The following is a 20368-nucleotide window of genomic DNA, read 5'->3' on the forward strand; positions in this document are numbered from 1 at the left end:
CAGAGGGCTGCCAGGGGCTGGCCAAAGAGCGCCCTGCTGCAGCCGGAGCCCGCCTGCCCTGGCGCCTGGGCAGCGGCTGGGGTCCTCCGCAGAGCAAAGGGCCAGGGCAGCCCCATCCTCCTCCTCCTCCTCCTGCTGCTGATGCTGTTCCCTCCTTCTGAAAAGGAGCAAGAGCGCGTCAATGGAGACAGCCGGGCCAGCACTCCCGGAGCCTGCCCTGCCTGCAGCACGGTGCTGAGCGGTGCGGCAGGATGGGCAGGGAGCCAGCAGCTGGAACCACAGCTCCAGCTCAGCGGCTCCAGCTTGGAGGCTCCTGAGAGCTGGCATGCCACCGGGACAACCTGTCCCAGCCCTCGCCCTGCCCTCCTCCAAGCTGTGGGCAGCAGGAGAGGCTCTGGGTCCCCGCGGAACCACGTCCAGCGGCTGCTGCCCAGTGGGTGTCCTTGCTCGTCCAGGTGACGTCCTCCCTTGGGGTGCCGCACCTGCATGGCGACACTCAAGGGACAAGTGAGCACAGCTCAACCATTTGCAGGACAATGCGTTTCTTTCCAGAACTCACCTGGTGAGCGGCAAAGTCCCCCAGCTTTGATAGACGGGGCTGTCGGTGGCCCTTGCTTGGGATGACCCTGCAAGAAGCAGGCTGCACTTAGAGAGCAGCCCCGCAGCAGAAAGGGCCACCGGCAAGCTGCCACCCGGCACCAGCAGCCTGAGCGCGGCAGAGCTGGGACCCTCTGCCCTCCTGGGCTCTCTGCCCCACATGGCAGGTTTCCCCCCAGCGCCGCCAGCGAGGATGTGCTGGCATGCCTGGTGCCTCCCCAACCCTCTGCGCTCCCCGAGTGGCACCGGGGGACGCTCCCTCCCTCCATCTCTGCCTTACAAGCTCACCCCGCTGGCCGCAGACGCCGGCACAGCCAGAGGCGGGTGAAAGGCAGCCCTTCTCACCTCGGCCTGGTCCTCCATCAGCCTCTCCAGGCTCCTGGCGCTGAATGTCCTCCACTGGGCAAGAGAGAAGGAGCAGAGGAAGGTGAGCAGCGATGCCTCTGCTGCTCGGCTGGAGGACCAGGGCTCGGGGACAGAGCCCAGACCGGAGAGACACTCACGGCGTGGCGGCGGCTCAGCTCCTTCTCCAGGGGTCTGAGGGAGGGGAGATGGGTCACGCGGGCTCTCTTTGCTCCTCCTGGTGTCCTGTGCACCGGCAAGGGACAGGGAGAGAGCTGGCTGAGCCCCAAGCCACCTCTTCTCCCTTGTGCGGCAGCTCTGCCCGAGCGAGAGCTGCCGGCAGCCGCGGGGGCACCTCTCCCCAGCTGGGGAGCTGTGTTCCCCCGTCCGGCTGCGCCTGCAGCATCCCCGCGGCTTACCCCAGCAGTGTGCCCACCCACAGCTCCTTCAGTGCCTGGGAGCTGCAGAAAGAGAGGAGAACCAGCGTCAGGCCCCGCTGCCCCACAGCCCGTGGGCAGAGGCGGACGCCTGTGCAGCCCTGCCCCGTGGGGAAGGACACAGGGGCAGGACGAAGCCCCGCGGGGCAGGACAGAGATGCTGCCCAAGCCCTGGCTCCCCGTGTCCTGCCAGAGCAGCTGCTTTTGCCCTTCTCTTCTGGGGACCCAAAGGGCACCAGGGGATGCAGGACCTGGCAATGCCCCCATCCCTCCCTGCCGGCGTGCTTCCCGCTCCCTGCCCAGGCTCTGCACACAGGGCAGAGGCCGTTCACAGGATGGCGTAGGCACGGTTGGGAACCTCTCCTGCCCGGCCATGTGATGTGGCACCACAACTCACCCGAAAGCGGCAACGCAGGAGCCAGTGGGCCAGATGAGGACGATGGAGGTCCTGTCCTCATCGCTGCCTTCCTCCTCCTCTTTTTCCTCCCCCGCCACCTCCTGTCCACCGCTCAGCACCCACAGCTGGTCCAGGGCCAGGCGGAGCTGTGGGCACAGGGTGGTGCCATGTCTGCAGAGAGGAGAGGCAGGCGGTGAGCTAGAGGTGGCCTCCTGGGGGTCCCCCCGGGCAGAGCCCCGTCCCCCAACTGCCCTTGGGACGGACATCAATGACTGCATCCAGCACCACGGTCCTGGGGCCTGGGGCTGGTGCCGGGGTGTCCCTGCCCTGGGGCCAGGGCCGGGGCTGGGGGAAAGGCAGCTGGGCTCTGAGGGTCTTACTGCAACTTGGCGATCACCAGTTCCTCCTGGAGGAGGAGAAGGCGTCTCTCGCTCCTCTTGCGGCCCCGGGTCAGCCGCACGTCCGCACTCAGCACCGGCTCGGCGTCGGTGAGAGCCTCCCTACAGAGCAGAGAGCGGCGGGCATGAGAAAGGCCGCCGCCGCGGGTCCCGGCCGTGCCCACGTGTCCCCGAGGCACAGGGAGAGCCCACCTGGAGCCGCAGCAGCAGTTGGCCTGGCCCATCCTGCCCGGGAGAGGAGGACCCTCGCCGTGGACCAAGGACGCGGGCCAGTCGGCGACAGCGGGGATGGGAGGCGAGGTGCCGGTGCCGGCAAGGTGCTGCTCGGCCAGATCCTGCCTCCTCCCAGCGCTCCTGCGTGCCAGCACAGCTCCGTGCTGCTGTCTCTGGTGGCTGTGGGCTCCAACTGACCAACATTCCGAGCCCAACGGACCAACATTCTGAGCCCAACGGAAAGTGGGAGGGGCACCGGGGCGAGAGTTCTCTCCAGTATGGCCGTCTCTGCCTGGCACTGGGGAGCCCCGGGCGGGCTGGACAGACCCAGCAGAGGGGAAGGACCGTCTCCCTCCACCTCTTGCCAACGCTTTGCCTACTGCAGCCCAGGAGGCAGTGAGCCGCCTTTGCCCCAGGGGCACTTTTCTGGCTCGAAATCGGTCCACTTGGCGTCCACCATCACCCCAGGTGTCTGCACAGCTGCTTTCCAGCTGGGTATCCCCCAGCATTTACTGGCACAAGGGCTTCTTCGTCCCCAGGTCTCCAGGACTTTGCTCTTCCCCTTGGGGAACTACAGGAGGTTCCCGTCAGCCCCTTTCTCCAGCCTGTCAAGATCCCCCGGGTTGACAGCAGGACCCTCCGGCACGTGAGCCTCTCCTCCCGGTTGTGTGCCACAAGCTGCCGGAGGGTCCGCTCTGCCCCATCTCCCAGACCAGGGAATGTGAACAGGTCCCGCGTGGTGCTGCGCAGGGGGGCAGACATGCACTTTGATAGGCCATCACTTGTCACAGGAGGTTCAGAAATTTAGGGGGAAAATCCATATTGGTTTGAGTATTATTTACACAGTGCTTCCCCTTTGTATTCCTGCAAGCTCTTAAAAGGTGTTCAAAATGTCTCCTTTTTCATTTGAATGTCACAGCTCTTCACAGTGCTGATGTTGCGTGTAACATTGGATCGGGTTGTACTCTCGCATAGATCGTTAGGTAGGATGTAGCCTAGATTATTAGGGAGAAGATAGCAGATTATCTGCATTAATTGTGCTAACACCAACGACAGGAGGTTGGGTCTAGCTCTTGAGCCGAAGGATAAAAATCCAAGGCGTCTATTGAACTCAGTGGGCTATTGATCAGCAGATTGAATTCACCATGTTCAAAAAAGAAAAGGGACGTGAGAAAGGCGTATTCCATCTTGACTGCTACAATGCCTGTTTTTGTAGGTATGACGATAAATTATCCATGCCCCTCCCGCCACCCCCTTCCAAAAAAAAAAAAAGGACTAGAGAAAAAAGATTCAACTGCTAGAGCAATGGGGCTTTTAATAGCCAAGTAAATTTCCCCAGATCATTCCCATTCAATGAGCCACTTTGCCTGACATTCTGCCTCTACTTGGTACCAACAGAAGACTCTACTTGTGCCATGCTACGGAAGATGTAGAATTCCTCTCTGATCCAGAACCTTCCACCTACAAGCAAAACCGTGGTGAAGTCTTCCTCCACCTCAACCACTCCCTGGTGCCTCTTCCCCAGGGAAAGTCTTTCCTCTCTCACTCTGTGATCATAGCTGGTCATGGGCAATGCAAGCCCCAAGCCTCAGCCACCGCCCGAGGCCACCAACCCCCTTTAGCCATAAGCAAGCTCTCAAACTCCTTTTGGGCTGCAGGAGAAGCGTTGCTAATAGAAATGGATGCACACGGCACAGTCTATTCCAGAATAGCCACAGCGGTTAAAAGCTTTCCGTGTCCTGGATTGGTGGTTTTCAGGACCAGCTCCTGGGTGCCGTTGCACGAGGCTAGCGATAGCTCTATTTCATGTAGGTAATTCAGGCTTAATCCTTTGTCCCCACAGGCCCAGCAGCACAGAAAGTCACCGTGGGCTGTGTTTGAGCAGCCTGCTCCACTGGACTTGTGGCAAATGGCCGCATCCCTGCTCTTCTGTTGTCCGCGTAGGGTCCTGGTCAATACAACAAGCTGTTTTCCCTGGAAATGACCATCGTGGCTAAAGACAGACTCCTCCTTGTGGACGCCAGCCAAGCTGTGGGAACGTCTCTGGCACCCATGCTGTGCCAGCTTTCAATCCCCAAGAGACTGGAACTGAGGCGGGTCCAACAGGAAGAAAATTTGCAATTGTTACTGAAAGAGGGGAGCGACCACCGGCACTGAAGAGCCATTCATATCCTGCCGAAAGCCACAGGGAAATGCAGGAGAAGTGTGGTGAGCTTAGGCAGGAATACTCCTGTCCGAGGAGCAGCACACTTGGTTATTAAGGCTTTATCCCACTTGGGTGATAAGGCTTTATCCTTGGCTTTCCCGCCGTGCTGACCGCTGTGGCTGCTGCCTGTTCTTTCCTGCCATGCTGGCTGCACCCACCTGTGGGGCTGTCCTTGGGAAGGGCACCAGAGCCGAGAAAGCCCCTGGGAGAGAGGCGGGGAGAAGCTCTTCTCCAGAGATTTGCCAGAAGCTCTCCAGAGCATCCCTTTTCCAGCCCATGAGATGCTCTGGGTGACAAGGGAAGGTGCCCGTCGGTCCAATGGATGAGGCCCTGCAGGGCTCCCATCAGGGTCCTTTGACCTACCCCTCTTCCAGCCACCACTCCAGGGGCTGGGGGTCTCACGAAGGGCAGAGCCCTGTCCCCCACCTGCCGTTGGGACAGACATTGGTGCATCCAGCCATTAAAACCTGCCAAGGCTAGCTAACTAGGAAAAAGAGATGAGCCACACTGCGCGTGCCCAAAGGGCGGACACTATGTCAAGGATAACATAAATAAGTATATGATTAGAACAATATAAGCTTGCCTTGCTGTAGGTAACGGTATGCACGATAGGCAGAACGATCCCCCGTGCATCCAGCGCTGCAATAAAGAATGCCTGCTTTCTAAAACTCCAAAATCGAGCCTCAGAGAGTTTCTTCGACCGGCTTTTTCGGTTACGCACCCCTACCTCTGACTGGCAGGACAGAAGAGAAGATCGCTCGGGCACCTGTCCCTTTCACTCGTGCCACTCAAGTCCAGCTTGACCTTGCCCGGGTTTTGCTTTACCGTGTCCTGGTGCCCGCATGGAAAAGGAGCAGGGGAAAGCGGTCTGTGCTTCGAACCAGCGTGCCAGCCTCCCCGTGACATCCCGGAGCACTCCTGGGCGGTCAGCACCATGGGGCCCTCCTATTTCTTCTGGCAAAGTCTCAGCTCCTCCTCTCTTGCTCGCTCCTCCTCCCCCATCCACATGCTCCTTTTCTAGGTGGTGGAAAGCATATTCTGCTTTCCCTGACTCCCACGCAGCCCCTTGGTTTCCAGCAGGCTTCCCACCAGCGCCTCTGCAAGCCTGTTCTTAGGTGCAACCGAAAGGAGAATTTTCTCTTTATTATTCCCACACCTCAGAGGCAATTCTGCTTTCACTGAACTGAATGGAAATTTGTGAGTAAAGATGATGTTTAGATTTGTCTACACTGCCACAGTAGAGTTCACGGGGCCCCGCCCACCTTCAATAAATGTCAGCTTTGTGTTGTGGTTTTCACCGGAGTGACAGCTACTGAACTGGAGAAGACCCATGGGAGAAAATAAACTGATGACAGAAGTTTTGAACGATGGGCTTGGGAACCACAGATGTGCGTGTTTATGGAGTACCTCTCTTTCAATCTCCTGAGAGGATTTTTTCCTCTCATAACTTGAGGAGGATGGGAAGCTTTTTGGTCTGGTGGATTTGGTATTTTTAACTTCACTTTTTACTGTGTTGCGAAAAAAAAATGCATGCAGTCTTACCATTTACATCCCACAGTGTTACCCGCTGGGCAGAAACGTCTGAGGCTTTCACATCTATTCCGTACCTCTGCTAACACTGTGCCAGTCTTGATCTGGTCGAATGAGAGCAGCTACTGCGAATAACGTTCTCGACTTCCCCATCTCCTCACTCTGGTTTTCCTCTGTTTCTCAGGCATATGCTTTCTTGAGACTGCCTATGAGGGTGAGAGATTACTAGAGTCCTTCCTTATTCCTAAAGGCATCTGAAAATTCTGTTAGGAGTCACTTGCTGTAAGATTATCTCCTGAAGTCATCGCAGAAATATCTAAGATTTTGTAGAAATTCTTTTGAGGCTCAGGAAGGTATGATTCTTCTCTTATGCTCAGTTTCACAAAAGTCTCTGTAGCCTTGGTCTCGTCTTCTTTAATGCTACGTTTCAGGATTAGTGGTTCTCCCACGCAGGGTGCCCTGCTGTTGAATTAGCCAGGCACAGCACAGAACCCTTGGTCTGGCCACGGTGAATACTTTTTTGGATAGGCTCAGATGAGCATGGTGAGTTTATGTTGTTTCAAGGATTTACTACAACATCTGTGCCTTTTTTGACCCAATACTGCAAGCTGTTTAAAGCCATACACTTCCCCCCACCCCGCTCCAATGAACCAGTCCGAGACTCTGTAGAGCACAGGATTATTGCACTATAATATAAGGTATTAATATAGCAGCAAAGCAGTCTTCCTTGCTGGAATACCTACCTAGCCTTCCTACCACCATAAGATTGTTTCATAATGTGTGTACTGGAATGAAAATGCTCATAAATGCAACACGAATATTTGCTGACTACAGGTATTTTTACAGTGCTGATCCCTCTAATATGGAGGCAGATGTAACGATAGTCACCCATGTACTTCCATGAGCCTGTGCAATGTTTAGTTTGTTAATGGACTGGAGAGGGATTTCTGATGATGATTCATGCCTTATCAGAAAGGGAAGAAGTGGATGTGGAAATGGCAGGAGAGACTGGGAGCTTAAGTTTATAAATCATGGTAGCATCTGACAGTTCATCCAGTCTCAGTGGAAACTGTTTGGGAACAGCGCTAAGCACTGGATCTCGGTGAATGGTCAGAGTCGGGTGGGAGAAGGCACCGTGGCTTTATTCAGATCTTCCCTTCAGTTGACTTAAGTAAGAGTGGACAAAAACCCTCTTGCAAAGAAGCACTTTTGCATCTTCCTCCAGACTTTGAGGGGTTTTGCCTTTTGATTTATACTAATGCACAGTCTTTAAAATATTTTCCCCTGGAAAAGTATATTGATCTATGTGTTCCTTACTTATCAAAGTGTGTTACCATTAACTATTAGATAGAGAAGCTCTGTTGTATCAGAACCACTAGAGGAATATCATTACAGAACTGTATGGAAGTGGTGGTATAATTTCACTATGATTGCTCAGACAATCGTAGCAGGTTATTTTTATCAAAAGAATGGGTGCTGACTTGGAGTTGCTAACACTTATGGATGCTCATTTTATGAAGCATAAAAGTGTGGGTAAAACAAGTGTGTTAAAGGTGATGGTAGGATGGGATTCAATGTGAGCCTTACATGCCAGGGGAGATTTCATGAATCAGACAACCAAGTAGGTGGCTTCCTTGTGAACTGGTATGCATCTGGGATTAATTTAGGGACTAATGCCATCGGGATTAACTTCGGGACTAATGCCATTGCACAGTTGTGGCCTGATGGTGCACTTCCCTTAAAGACATTTTTAAATAGGAAGCTGAGGATTCAACTCAATTTGTACGAGTTCCTGTTTCCTCTGAGAAATACTAAGTTTTTGCTCTAAAACTAAAAGATGCCCAAGCTGAAAGAGCCTTAGCTTTCAAACAAAATCAGTGCTTTCCATGGGAAACATCCACAGGCTCTTTAAAGATGTTTTTCTAGAGGCCTTCACACATCCTCTGCAAAACTACTCCTTTTTTTTCCCTAAACAGCTCTATTGGCAGTGTAATTTCCTCAACTGCCAAAACACCGTTTTGAAATGCAATTGCTAAACTGCTGTGCAACTTTGGACAAGGCATCTTTAATTTACTTTCTGTCAAATTCCAAAAAAGTGGGAAAAACTATTTCTTCTTCTCTATTCACATTCTGAATGAGAATAGAATAGTTCAGCTGGAAGGGACCTACAAGTTCCTACTAGTCCTCCTGCCTGACCGCTTCATGGCTGACCAAAAGTTCAAGCATGGTATTAAGGGCATTGTCCAAATGCCTCTTCAACACTGACAGGCACGGGGCATCCACCACCTCTCCAGGAAGCCTGTTTCAGGGTGTGACCACCCTCTTGGCAAAGAAATGTCTCCTCACGTCAAGTCCGAACCTCCCCTGACAGTGTGGTAGCAAATGTCCCTTGGTAAGGAACGGTGAGGAAACCGTGCATGCTCTCTACATCTCTGCAGAGTTCCTGCAGAGGGAACCAAACCCCTGTCTTTCACCTCTGGCATCACCACAACCAAAGGAATGTCTGTGGCCTACATGCCCTTATTTACATAGTCTGAAGGTACAGATCCATTTTGGCACCAACGCACAAAATGGCAAGGAGACTACCTCTCTTAATCTCTCAGTACTCAAAATACTAAATCCTAAAGGAAAAGGAGACTTGCCAGGGTTTGAGGTAAGATCCGAACATCTTCCCACAAACCGAGGTAGGCAAAGAACTCTCAGAAAGGTTCAAGTCACAGGTGAGCTGTGGAAATTTCACCCATGGCTGAAGCGCCTTTGGTATCCCATATAAACACGGCCAACGCGTGTGTTTAATAGAAAGGCTGCGCAGCTGGGTTTCAGTGGGACAAGGGGATGTGACGGCAATAGCAGCAATGGGCTATTTTGACAGTTTGGAAGAGCTGTCTGTCCTTTGCCTGGCTGGGCTTTGGTCACGGATCCAAATGGTCCACGTCTGAATACGACCAACCTTTCCTTCCACCACACCGGGGTCACCTCCGCGCACTTGTTTCTCAAAGCCTGGCTTACTTCCGTGGCGGGCTCTTGGCACCCACCATCCCAACCTATGGCTCTGGTTACACTTTGGCTTGCCTCCAGGCTGCGGCTGCCGAAATCACCCCCCTTACACCCCATGAAAAGGGGTTGTGTCCAGCCACATCAAGTCCCTGCTCCTCCTGGCTGCGGGGCCGCACAGGCTTTAGCTCTGGTGCAGAGAGGGGACGGCTAATAGGGGCGGTCTCTGCGCTGCACGCTTGGTTCCTGCCATGGCCCGAGAGAAGAGGAACAGCACCAGGCTTCTCCTTGTGAGCCGAGTGGCAGAGCAGGCGCCAGGGACACCCAGCAGCTGGGCCCAGGGCATGGCCGCCAAGGGCAGGGAGAGACCCCCGGGCCTCCCGGGCACAGCCACAGCCCATGGAATGATTGCTGGATGGAGGTGACCTGTCGGTATGACACACGCCCCTGCCCCCCGCCCCCCCAAGGGAAGGTGAACTTCCAGGGAGGAACGCAGTGCACACGTCAAGAATCGGTTCTGTGGTAGCTCCCTAAGCAACGTGACCTGCAACTTTAGACGTCAGCAACACCAGGGGAGCTTGGTACGCTGACTCTGAAAAGGAACACGGAGGGTGGAGCGGAGCCGAGACCCCGCGGCCAGGCTCGGTGATCGCAGGGATAGGCAACCGGAACGATCGGAACGAGAACGCTTGGTCCCTGCATTGAATCCACTGAAGCAAGGAGGTAAAATAACGGCGGTTCTGTCAAGCTAACGCCCTACACTTCTGGTTTCTATCACACGTGCCCACTTCTGGGGTACTCACACGCAACAGCAGGTCCTTTGGGTGAACTTTGCTCATTACAACACCAAAACACACCTCCATCCCCAAAGGTACCCACCTCCAAGGTGCGACCACCCCCCCACTGAGCACGCGCTCTGAATTTTCTCTAGCATACACCTTTAAAAGCAAAGCGAGAGAACTTTATACCAATCAAAGGAAAGGTATGTATGACTAGAGTCACTCAAGCTCCACCAAAAAAACTCAGAAAACATAAAAGGGCTTAAGAGAGGAGAAACGTTAGGGAAGACACCATCACAGACAAGTCGGGAGGACATCGCTGACTTCTGGGATCAGTCAATGGGCTGAGCCTCTCTCCCCCCCCGCCATAGGGTTGCCTACTGTGTGAGATTCGAACACTCGGCTGTACCGAGTGCTTCCCTGGGAAACTTAGAATTCTTTAGAACTCTTTTCTTTCATCACTTAAAGCGCTTGTAGGCAATGGTATTGTCACCTGCACGTGCTTTGCAGACAGTCTGTTTATCACGGGCAATCCAAAAGCACCTGTACCGTTGCGTTAATAAACTGCGCTGCTCATTCATCTAGTCGTGATGAAAAACAAAAGAAAAGAGAAAGCCCCAAACCCAAATGTAAAGGAGCCTCAGCGCCGGAGGACGAGCTCTCCTCTCTCAAAGCAGCCTGGGGGAACCACGGGCAGAAGAGGTGAACCCAGCCCTGGGCTTGGGGTTTGAGGACCCCTCACCGCTTCCCCAGCCACCCTCCCTGGGTGGAGAACTGCTGCAGCACGTTGAAGGCAGACAGCAGGGCCCAGCTCTGCACCACCAGCGCTTTGCCGGGACACAGGCAGCCTGAGCAGAGCCTGGACCTCCCCAAGCACCTCACCGCAGACAGCCAGAGCACACCCAGACACCCAGGCATCCTCCACGTGGAGGCCACTTCCCACCCCAGCTGGCCAACGCAACGGGCTGCCTACCTTCTTCAAGGACGTCAGCAGTTTGATGCTGACGAAGCCCATCTTGTTCTTCTGGACATGTTTCAGGAGGAAAGCATCCTTGGCCAGGTTCTCATCAGAGAGGCGGAATTCCACCTGGGACGCAACCCTCCTGACCAGCTGCCGGTCAGGGACAGAGTAGCTGCAGTCCAAGAGATCAGCCCCTAGAACATCGCTCGCATCGCAGAAGCTCCCGGCAAAGCAGCAGGGACACGGGTGTGACTTGGTGGCCTTTGGGATGTGCAGCACTGCCCGGTCCCAGCCACAGCGGTGCAGATGGCAGAGTGTTGAGGAGCGGGGTGGCTCAGCTGCGCTCTGAAATGAAACGGAGTTTTATGGTTTTAGAAGTGCGCTTGCCTTCACGCCCCCAGCATCGGTCCCTGCCACAAGTTACGCAGCAGATGGCCTTGCGCAATCTTGCAGCCAGAGGTGCCTCACCAACAGAGCGCCATCTCTTTAATTAACAGGATACAGGCCAGGAGAGATCTTTGGCCTCCGGTTCACGGCAGTTGTCCCGACTCCCCCAGGCCACACACTGTTCACACAGCGGGAGCGAGAGGCCTGTGTCCTTGGTACCAGGGGGTCCTTGCTAGTGCCGAATCCTCCAAGCACGAGGAGGGGATGTACTAACCCCATCCCTGGGGTCCCGTAGAGCGCAAACAGCCCCAGCGCCCCGACACCGGACGTTGGGCAGAATCCAGTCCTTTTCTGGGAGCACGCGGCGGCGGGTACCGTCTCCTCCTGGGTGTCACGCACCCAGGGAAAGCGCCGCCCCCTCCGAGGGGGATCCAGAGCTGCTGCTTTTCCCATCAGGAGACTAAAAGACCTGACAGCACTACTGGAGCGAGGGCTGGGGGAAAGCGTGCCACCGAGCGACACCGCGTGACCTTCCTTCGCGCCCTCGAGGTCCTTTTTCCTATTTCTGCCTCGCTCCGGTCAACGCAGCGAACAGAAGCACGGGCAACAGTCGCAAACGCATTTGCCATCTGGCGCAAGGAGGCTGCGGCTGCAGCTTGGTCCCCGCTCGGCTCGGCTGAATCAACTTGTTCTTCTTCCCCCACCGGAAAAATACTGTTGAAAGCAAAGAGGATTTGCACCCGCAGACCCTGAGAGCCGCCTGTAGGCCCCGGGGGCACCCCAGCCTCCCTTAACCCTTTCCCTCCCCAGGAGGAGCTGGGGAGGCTCTTGGGGGTGGGGCGGAACACAGGGAGCCCCCGCATTCCTTCCGGGGAGACGCCAAAGAGTCCTTGGCAGCCAACAGCCAGAAGGGACCATGGCGCGGCCACCAGTGCAGCTCCCACTGCCTGGGCCCTGGGACCCCCCGGCGCCCTAGCTTTTCCAGCCATTCGTGCTCCCCAAAACCTTCTACCCTCGAGGTAGGGACCGACCCCAACCCCTGCAGCCCAGGGACGCTCTTGGGGGGCAAAAGCAGAGGTGACCGCCGGCCATCGCTCCTCTCTCTCTTAGGCTCAGCCAACCTGTGCCGCCTGCCCACGCGGGAGCAGCCCTTCCCTGCAGCCCGGACACCCCAGGCCCCCCAGGCACCACCAGCAGGTATGGCACCCCAGTCTGCTCTGGCACCTTCCCCATCCCCATCACACCCCTTCCCCCGGCACTTTTCACATGGGGGTTCAGCAAGCCCCGGTGAGCATCCTTGCCCTCGCCCGGGCAGCACGTGCCCAGGAAAGCCCATCTGCAGAGAATTCCCCAAATATTTGGGGCCACCTCTCCCGTTTCACCTCCTAGATGCGAGTCTCCTCCCCGATTTGCAACCCCGTCCCACCGGCACAGCAGCTCACCCTGTGGGGATCGCCCCGGCCACAAGCTCCCCACGCCCCTGGCCCAGAGCTGGGGGATGTCGGCCATCGGGGCCGGCTCGGCGGGTGCCCCTGGAGAGTCCCCCCGCCCCAGCACGGCTCCCCCTCACCCACACAGGGCTGCAGAGGGCTCCATGTGGCTGCCTCTTCGACCCCCGCGTCTTCCGCATCCAGTGGACAACCACCCACCTGCCTCCGCTGGCCACCGCCACGCTCGGCCAAGGCGCCGCTTCTCTGCCGGGTGCTGCCCTGTGGGGTCCCGGGGGCTGCGGGGCCCCCCTGGCCTGGGCAGCCCCAGGGACACCCCAGGGCCAACCACGATACCTCGCACCCTACAAAAATCAGAGGAGTGGGGTGGCCCCAGCCCCTCCGGTGCTGCTGACAGCCATCCACGGCTACCAGCACATCAAGGGGCAGCTGGCGAAGATCAACATCTCCAGCACGGCCACCCCTGCGGGGGCACCCCCGGGCAGCGACATCCCCCCCAGCCAAGCCCTTGGAGATGCCCTTGCCGTGGCTCTCCAAGAGGCCCTAATGCTCTTTGATTGCTCCCTGGGCGGGCTGGCAGTCAGCCAGCATGCTCCCAGCAGCAGCCCCATGCCTGGGGACGCTGGTGGAACCGGCGCAGCCACCCCCCACCGCGACTTCAGCTCGCTCTCGCTGCCTGAGGAGATGCTCACCCCTGACTACTGCATCCCCGAGCTCAGCGACGCCATGCTGAGCCTCAAAATAGTCAACGGCGGCGGGATGGAGCCCCAGGAGCCGTGGCAGGATGCGGGGATGGACCTGCCACCATCCCCACCTGCCACGGCAGGCAAGCGGAGGAAGAGGCAGGCGCAGAGCTCCTTGCCAATGCCACCCAGCAAGCGCAGGGCTCTTGCAGCTCTTGAGGGGGGGGCGGGGATTAGACAGGGGTGAGAGGGATGGAGATGGGGGGAGTGGGGGGTGGAAGAGGAGGGGGGGTACTTGTTGAAGGGGGCGCCGGGGAGGGGGGTGGGGAGGGGTTAGACCAGCTTGGATGGGACCTTTCCTCTTGTCTTTTCAATTAAAAGCTCCTTCTCCAGAACCGCTCCGTGCCTGTGTGGGAGGGGGAGGGAGAGCAGGGGGCACCAAGAAACAGCACCCAAGAGGTGCAAAAGCCCCGCTGAGCCCCAGATCCGAGACAGGGAAAGCCCCGAGGGGAACCGAGCCACCCCCAGGGCCGAGTCACCACCAGCGGGGCAGGCAACGGTGGGGCGGGATGCGGACGACTCCCCTCTCCCCTTCCCCAGGGGGAGCAGCCCTTTGGTGGGGAAGCCAGGACAGACAGCTCCCTGCAGGACTCACGGACACGGCCCCACGCAGAAAGCAGCACAGAGCCCCTGCGACAAGGACAGACCTCGGGGGCCGGGGGGGACACGGGCACACACGACAGCAAGGGCTGCAAGGCCTTCGTCTTGAACACCACCAGCGTCCCCTCCAGCGGGGACAGGGCTCGGTGCAAAGCCCTTCAAAGCCTCAAGACCATCACGGCCTTCCTCGGGTCCCACTGACCTCAGCCCCGGAGAGCCCAGCTTTGCCTCACTGACACACCAAAATAACCCCAAATCACCCCAAGAATGGCGAGGGAGGGAGCTGCAGGCCACGCAGGGACCCTCCTCCCCTTGTCTGGCTGCACCTTGGGCAGCTGCAAGACCATGAAGGGGAGAGAAAAAATCAGAAGGAAAAAAAAAAAAAAATCACTGCACCGGCCAGAAAGTGCCTGGAAACTTCATCCCTCTTTATTGCCCATTTCCCATGCGAGCTCCACAACCTGGGAGCAACGCAGCCAACGGCACCTTCGAGAACCAGACTCACAGCCTGCTGCAGCTGACCCTGCTCGCGCAGCTGAGGTGGGCTGGATGATCTCTAGAGGTCCCTTTCAGCATCCATTCTGTGCTGCTGTGACTCTGTCTCCGCCGTGGTTTAACCCCAGCCAGCAACTAAGCACCACGCAGCCGCTCACTCACTCCCCCCCATCCAGTGGGATGGGGGAGAAAATCTGGAAAAAGAAGTAAAACTCGTGGGTTGAGATAAGAATGGTTTAATAGAACAGAAAAGGAGAAACTAATAATGATAACACTAATGAAATGACAACAGCAATAATAAAAGGATTGGAATGTACAAATGATGCGCAGTGCAATCGCTCACCACCTGCCGATCGACACCCAGCTAGTCCCCAAGCAGCGATTCCCCCCCCACACTCCTCAGTTCCTATACTAGATGGGACGTCGCATAGTATGGAATACCCTGTTGGCCAGTTTGGGTCAGGTGCCCTGGCTGTGTCCTGTGCCAACTTCTTGTGCCCCTCCAGCTTTCTCGCTGGCTGGGCATGAGAAGCTGAAAAATCCTTGACTTTAGTCTAAACGCTACTTAGCAACAACTGCAAACATCAGTGTTATCAGGGTTCTTTGCATACTGAACTCAAAACATAGCACTGTACCAGATACTAGGAAGACACTTAACTCTATCCCAGCTGAAACCAGGACACTTTGAACCACTTAACATTCCATGAGAAATACCCCAAGAGCTCAAGAAGAAAGAGCAGAAAGACAGGAGACAGGTGAAAGCCTAGAGCACCAGCTAGACGGAATGAAAGACCCTCTTCCTTCTCTGAAGCTTCAGCAAGGCTTCCTTCACCTGCTTGTTCCTCCGACTGTAAATGACGGGGTTCAAACTGGGGCTGACGAGACTGCAGAAAAGGGAAAGAACTTTCTCCCTCCCAGAGGAGTTACCGCTCCCGGGCCCCGCGTACATGAAGATGGCGTTTCCATAAAAGACACCCACCACGGTCGGGTGGGAGCCACACGTGGACAAGGTTTCGTGCCATCCTGGCACAGAGCGGATGCGCAGATCGGTGGCCGGGGTGTCCAGGGAGGAAATCAGGATTAAGGCTAAAGGCAAGAGGAAGAAGCACACACAAATAGCAAAGATCAGGACTTTATTGGCAGGAGCGGCAGTGCAGGCCAGCTTTAAGACAGCAAGAACTTCACAGGAGAAGTGGACAACCTCGCAGGGGCCGCAGAAAGGCAGGTGTAAAGCCAGAGAGGCTTGCAGTGTACCAAATACGAACGCCAAAGCCCACAAAACTGTGGCAAGGGTGAGGCGCAGCCTCCAGATCATGATGAGGGCATAGCGCGGGGGGCGGCAGATTGCCACGTAGCAAACATAAGACATCACGGCCAGCAGCACGCACGCTGTAAGTGCAAAGATTAAATAAAGATGGATCTGTGCCCCACACCCAGCAACGGAGAGGGTTCTGCCTTGTCCAAGGAGGTTCCTTAGCATACGGGGGACATTGCTGGAGGTGTAGCAGATGTCCCCGATGGAGAAGTGGCAGAGGAAGAAGTACATGGGGCTGTGGAGGCAGTAGTCCAGGCAGATAAGCAGAAAGACAAGTGCGTTTCCCATCAGAGTGGCAGAGCAGAGGGCAGAGAAAAGGCCAAAGAGGCAGCGCTGCAGGGCTGGGGTGCTGCAGAACCCCAGGAGGACGAATTCTGTGACAGTCGTTTCATTCTGCACGCTGTGCTGGAGGTGAGGCAGCACAAACTGCGACCACGGAGTTCTGGAAGCGAAGGAGCAAGGAAAAGGAAACAAAAAGGAGAGTTTTCCTAAGAATGTTGTGTCCTTCTTTACTCTTTACGCTGCAGCTCCCTTCTCCCTGTTTTTCCCTCTGACTCCAGTGAAAGGTGCGTACCACCCTCCCCATGCTGAGCGACGCACATCTGAATTGCAAGCTCCAATCTCTCTGCAAACTTTGAGCAGTTTGACCAATCTCGTACAACTTTGCTGCCTAGCTTGCCCTTGAAGTCCTTCTTTTCCTGGGTTGGGTTTGGGTTTTTTTTGCAGGGGGTGGGGAGGGGCAGGGTGTGGTGTCGCTGTTGGAGAAGATAAGATGATGAAGATTGCAGGTGTCGATTAAGGTGAAGTCAGAACAACTTCAAAGCAGCTATTTTAAATTAAGTCCATATTAAAAGGAATGCACAGTTCACAGAATAATTCCAGTTTTACCATTAAACCAACCAGCATTTCCAAGCCACTGCTGTGTCCTCTTTACCTTCGTGAAATGCATTCCTATTGAATCCTGCAGTTGCTTGATCCAACTCCCCTTCCCAGCAGGGAGGCTACTGCAGGCCCGGGAAGGTCAGGCAGAACGTCACCTTGGTTCCTGCTGTGCAGCTGCTCGCCGTTACCAGTTTCGCAGGGTGCTGGTCAAGGTCCCTGGGCATCCCCTGGCACTTGTCTCCACGCGGCTCTCTGGTCTCCAAGATCTTCCGCCACTTCCAGGATATTTCCTCCAGCCAGGATCTTCACCTTTTCCTTCCTGGGTCCCTTTCTTCTCTTCAAGATCCCTTCTTCTTGCTGGGAACCCTTCTTTTTGCCACCACCTCTTCTTTCTGGAACCCCACGCCCCCACTTTTCCCAATCTAAGTTGTCTATGTGAGCAGTACGAGGCCTGATCAGCCTCCGAATTAAGGCTTCTGGCTCCTAGCTCTGTATTAACTGTAGGATTCGGGACATGCCACTTTTGCTTATTCCAGGTGTTACCCAAATTTACAACCAGCCCACGCTGGCTGCGTGTAGCAAGAAGCAGGCTTCTGCTTGACAGCTCAGAATTCAGTTTCAGACATTCACACGCACAGACCTTGCCACACACGTGCACCCCGTCACGTCTTGCCTGGTAACCTTCACAGTTTGAGCCAGTTTTTTGTCTACGGCCGGGCTTCAGAGGCAGGGCATGGCCACAGAAGCGCATCCCCCCCGTCAGTCTGTGAGCTGAGCAAGGGAGACTCAATACTTGTCTGGTGAGCCTCATACCCAGGCAATGTGGGCGATCCCTCTCCTGCGACAGCCCTGGCAAAAGCCACAGCAGGGTGCTCCCTTGCCTCTGCCTAGGTCACTGGGGTTCCCCTGCCTGCCATTGCTCCTTTGTCCTCCTCTGTGTTTGTGGAGATGAACCTTCAACCACACAACCTAACACCTACAACGCCGGGAAAAAGAGAGGCTGCAGAGGGTCCAGCGGGGAAGGTCGCCGATGTAAAATGCTCTTTGTGAGAGGCAGCACACCCAGCTCACCTCCTTGCTCCTGAGCTGCTCTATCGGAAGCACTGCGTGCAGGACGCTCTGCTCAACAGGCTGTGTCTGTCTCTGACTGCCTTGTCCTTGCTACAGCACCGTGTGCTGGGGGAACGCCATGGAGAGCAAGGAGGACGCTCTTTCCCCAGGAGCAACGGAGGGTGCTCAGCTGAGTGCTGCTGCAGGGGCCAAGGTGGAGCAGGCAGGCAGGCAGGGGAAGGCAGGAACGAGGGAGCTGGGAGTAACCGGCCAGTCTGGGAGATGCCCGAGAGGCTCGAGAACCCTGTAAGCACAGGACAAGCTTAGAGGAGGAGGTTCAACGTGAGGCCCTGTGCTTAACCATCCCCTCCAGATCTGGACCTTCTCTGCTTCCCGAGTTACCGTGCAGTTTAACAGCCTGGTGCAGAGATCCTGACTGGGAGATCACTGTACCTCCAGGAGTTAGGGATCCACCTAACAGTTAACCTGAGCGGGTGCAGGTCTGTGCCGCGCTGTACCTACAGCGTGGCCTTCCGGCTGTGTCCCTACACATGTCCCTTGGACGCAGGATAAACGGAGCTCGTTGACTGTAACAGAGGAGCCTCCAGGCAGCTCCTGCTTGGTACCAGCGATTACGCCACCTGCGTGGCCCTGCCGTTATCTAAAGTACAGCAAGAAGTCCGCGCGTGAACATCCTTTACGCATAGAGTTGTTTTCTTCTAAGAAAAGTTGTATAACACCGTGAATGACCAAAAGGAGGAACTTCTCCACAGGCAGGATCTGTACAGTGTGCCAAGGGAAAATCCATCTGGGGTCTGCCCAATGCTGCATGAACGCAGGGTCCCCAGCGTCTGAAGGGACCTAAGATTTACTTGCTACCTAGATGCCTCTTCTTGCTGCCTGTACGCCTTCTTCCTGGCTACCTCGCCTCCCAAGATCTTGCCCACCCCCCGCCTACTGGGGAGGGGGGGAATGTTAGAGAGACAGCCTCGATGCTGTGCCAGCACTGCTCAGCCATGGCCAAAACACTGCTGTGTTATCAACAGCTTTCTAGCTACCAGTACAGAGCACAGCACTACGAGGGCTGCTGTGGGGTAAAGGAACTCCAACTCAGCCAGACCCAATACAGAAGGAAAGTGGAGGAACAACAGAGGGGGCAGCCCAGGGACACAGAGCCCCAGGTCTCATCTGGCCGCTCCTGTGACCATACGGTGTATTCAAAATCAAATACCTGAAGTGCTCCCTTAGATGCAGTTTACAGCCAGGGGACAAGAAGGTGGCAGTTCTGCATTTTGCAGCTTCCAGGCTGATGGCAGAGCCAAAGCAAAAAAAAAAAGAAACCAAACCAAACCAGACCAAGAGAGGTAAAACTGGAGCGCAGGGAGCAAATGCTTTTCTTTCACCTTAGGCCAACTGCTCAGACGCTCTCTATGCTGCCCTGCCACAGAGGGCATCCCTCTCGTACCAGTAAGAGACATAAGAGTGAATTAAAGCCAGGACCCCAAACCAGAACAAAAACCCGGTCGTGATGAAGAAGAAAGTGGAGAATGCATCAAATATAACAGAAAATTATTTTGGACGTTCCCAGTTTACATTTGGAAAAAAGAGAAAAAAAAAAAGAAGAGGAATTAGGTATTAAAAGAGCAGCACTGAATGATAAAGCAGTAGCAGTCCCTCTACCACTACAAACCCACACCCCCACATGCACGTACGCACGCAGACTTAACACCACCAAACTCCCATTGACTGTGACGTTCACCTCAGCTTGCTGGTCTAGAGATACTGAATGCCTGAAGCACACCAAGGATAACTGAAAACGTCTGCATGGCTTTAATGGGAATCCTCCAACTGAAACAAAGCGCTTTCTCCCTCCGTCTCCGTTGGCACATCCCCAAGTCACGCTCTCACTCCTCTCCTTCAAAGTCAAGATTCCTAAACGTGAAAAGCGGGAGTGGGGAAAGGCGAAGGGAAGAGAAAAAGAGGGAGAGCATCATCAGTGGAAGACCTGCCAGCTGCTGCTGATTCAGCCCTGTTCGGGGGACCACCCCAGCAGAGAGGAGCTGGTTTGCATGCCACGGTCCTCACTGCCTGTTCCCAGGGACAGGCCGTTTGCTCAGCCTTGCCGGCCAAAGCGTGGGAAAAGCGTAGGCGTGCGCCGTCGCTTGCAGAGGAGCACGGTCACGTTCACGTGCAATCCTTTACCTTTTTCCTCCCTGGATTCAAAGGGTTTCTGTCTTCAAAGTGAGAGCCTTCCATACGGTCGTTTGTGACATTTCATCCAGGGTAATAATCTCAGAAAGATCAGTCCTGCAATAAATATTTTAAATAGCAATCCGTGATTATGGGAACTGATGCCACCAAGGGCATTAGCATCAGCAAGAGGAACAGCGGAGCCCCGAGAATCAAAGCTCCGCATAAGCGTGGGAGGTTTTGCTGGATGAGGAGTTTTAGGAGGCAAGCCGGGGAGCCGCAGAGCAACAGCTCTGTGCAAAGGCTCTTGCTGGGGTTTAGCCCCGGTCCGGGTTCCTAAGCCACTGCTGGTACAGATCACGCCTGCAACTCCGCATGTGTAAGCGTGAGGATCTCCAGCTACC

This window comes from Haliaeetus albicilla, unplaced genomic scaffold, assembly GCF_947461875.1.
Source record: "Haliaeetus albicilla unplaced genomic scaffold, bHalAlb1.1 scaffold_42, whole genome shotgun sequence".
NCBI lineage: Eukaryota > Metazoa > Chordata > Aves > Accipitriformes > Accipitridae > Haliaeetus > Haliaeetus albicilla.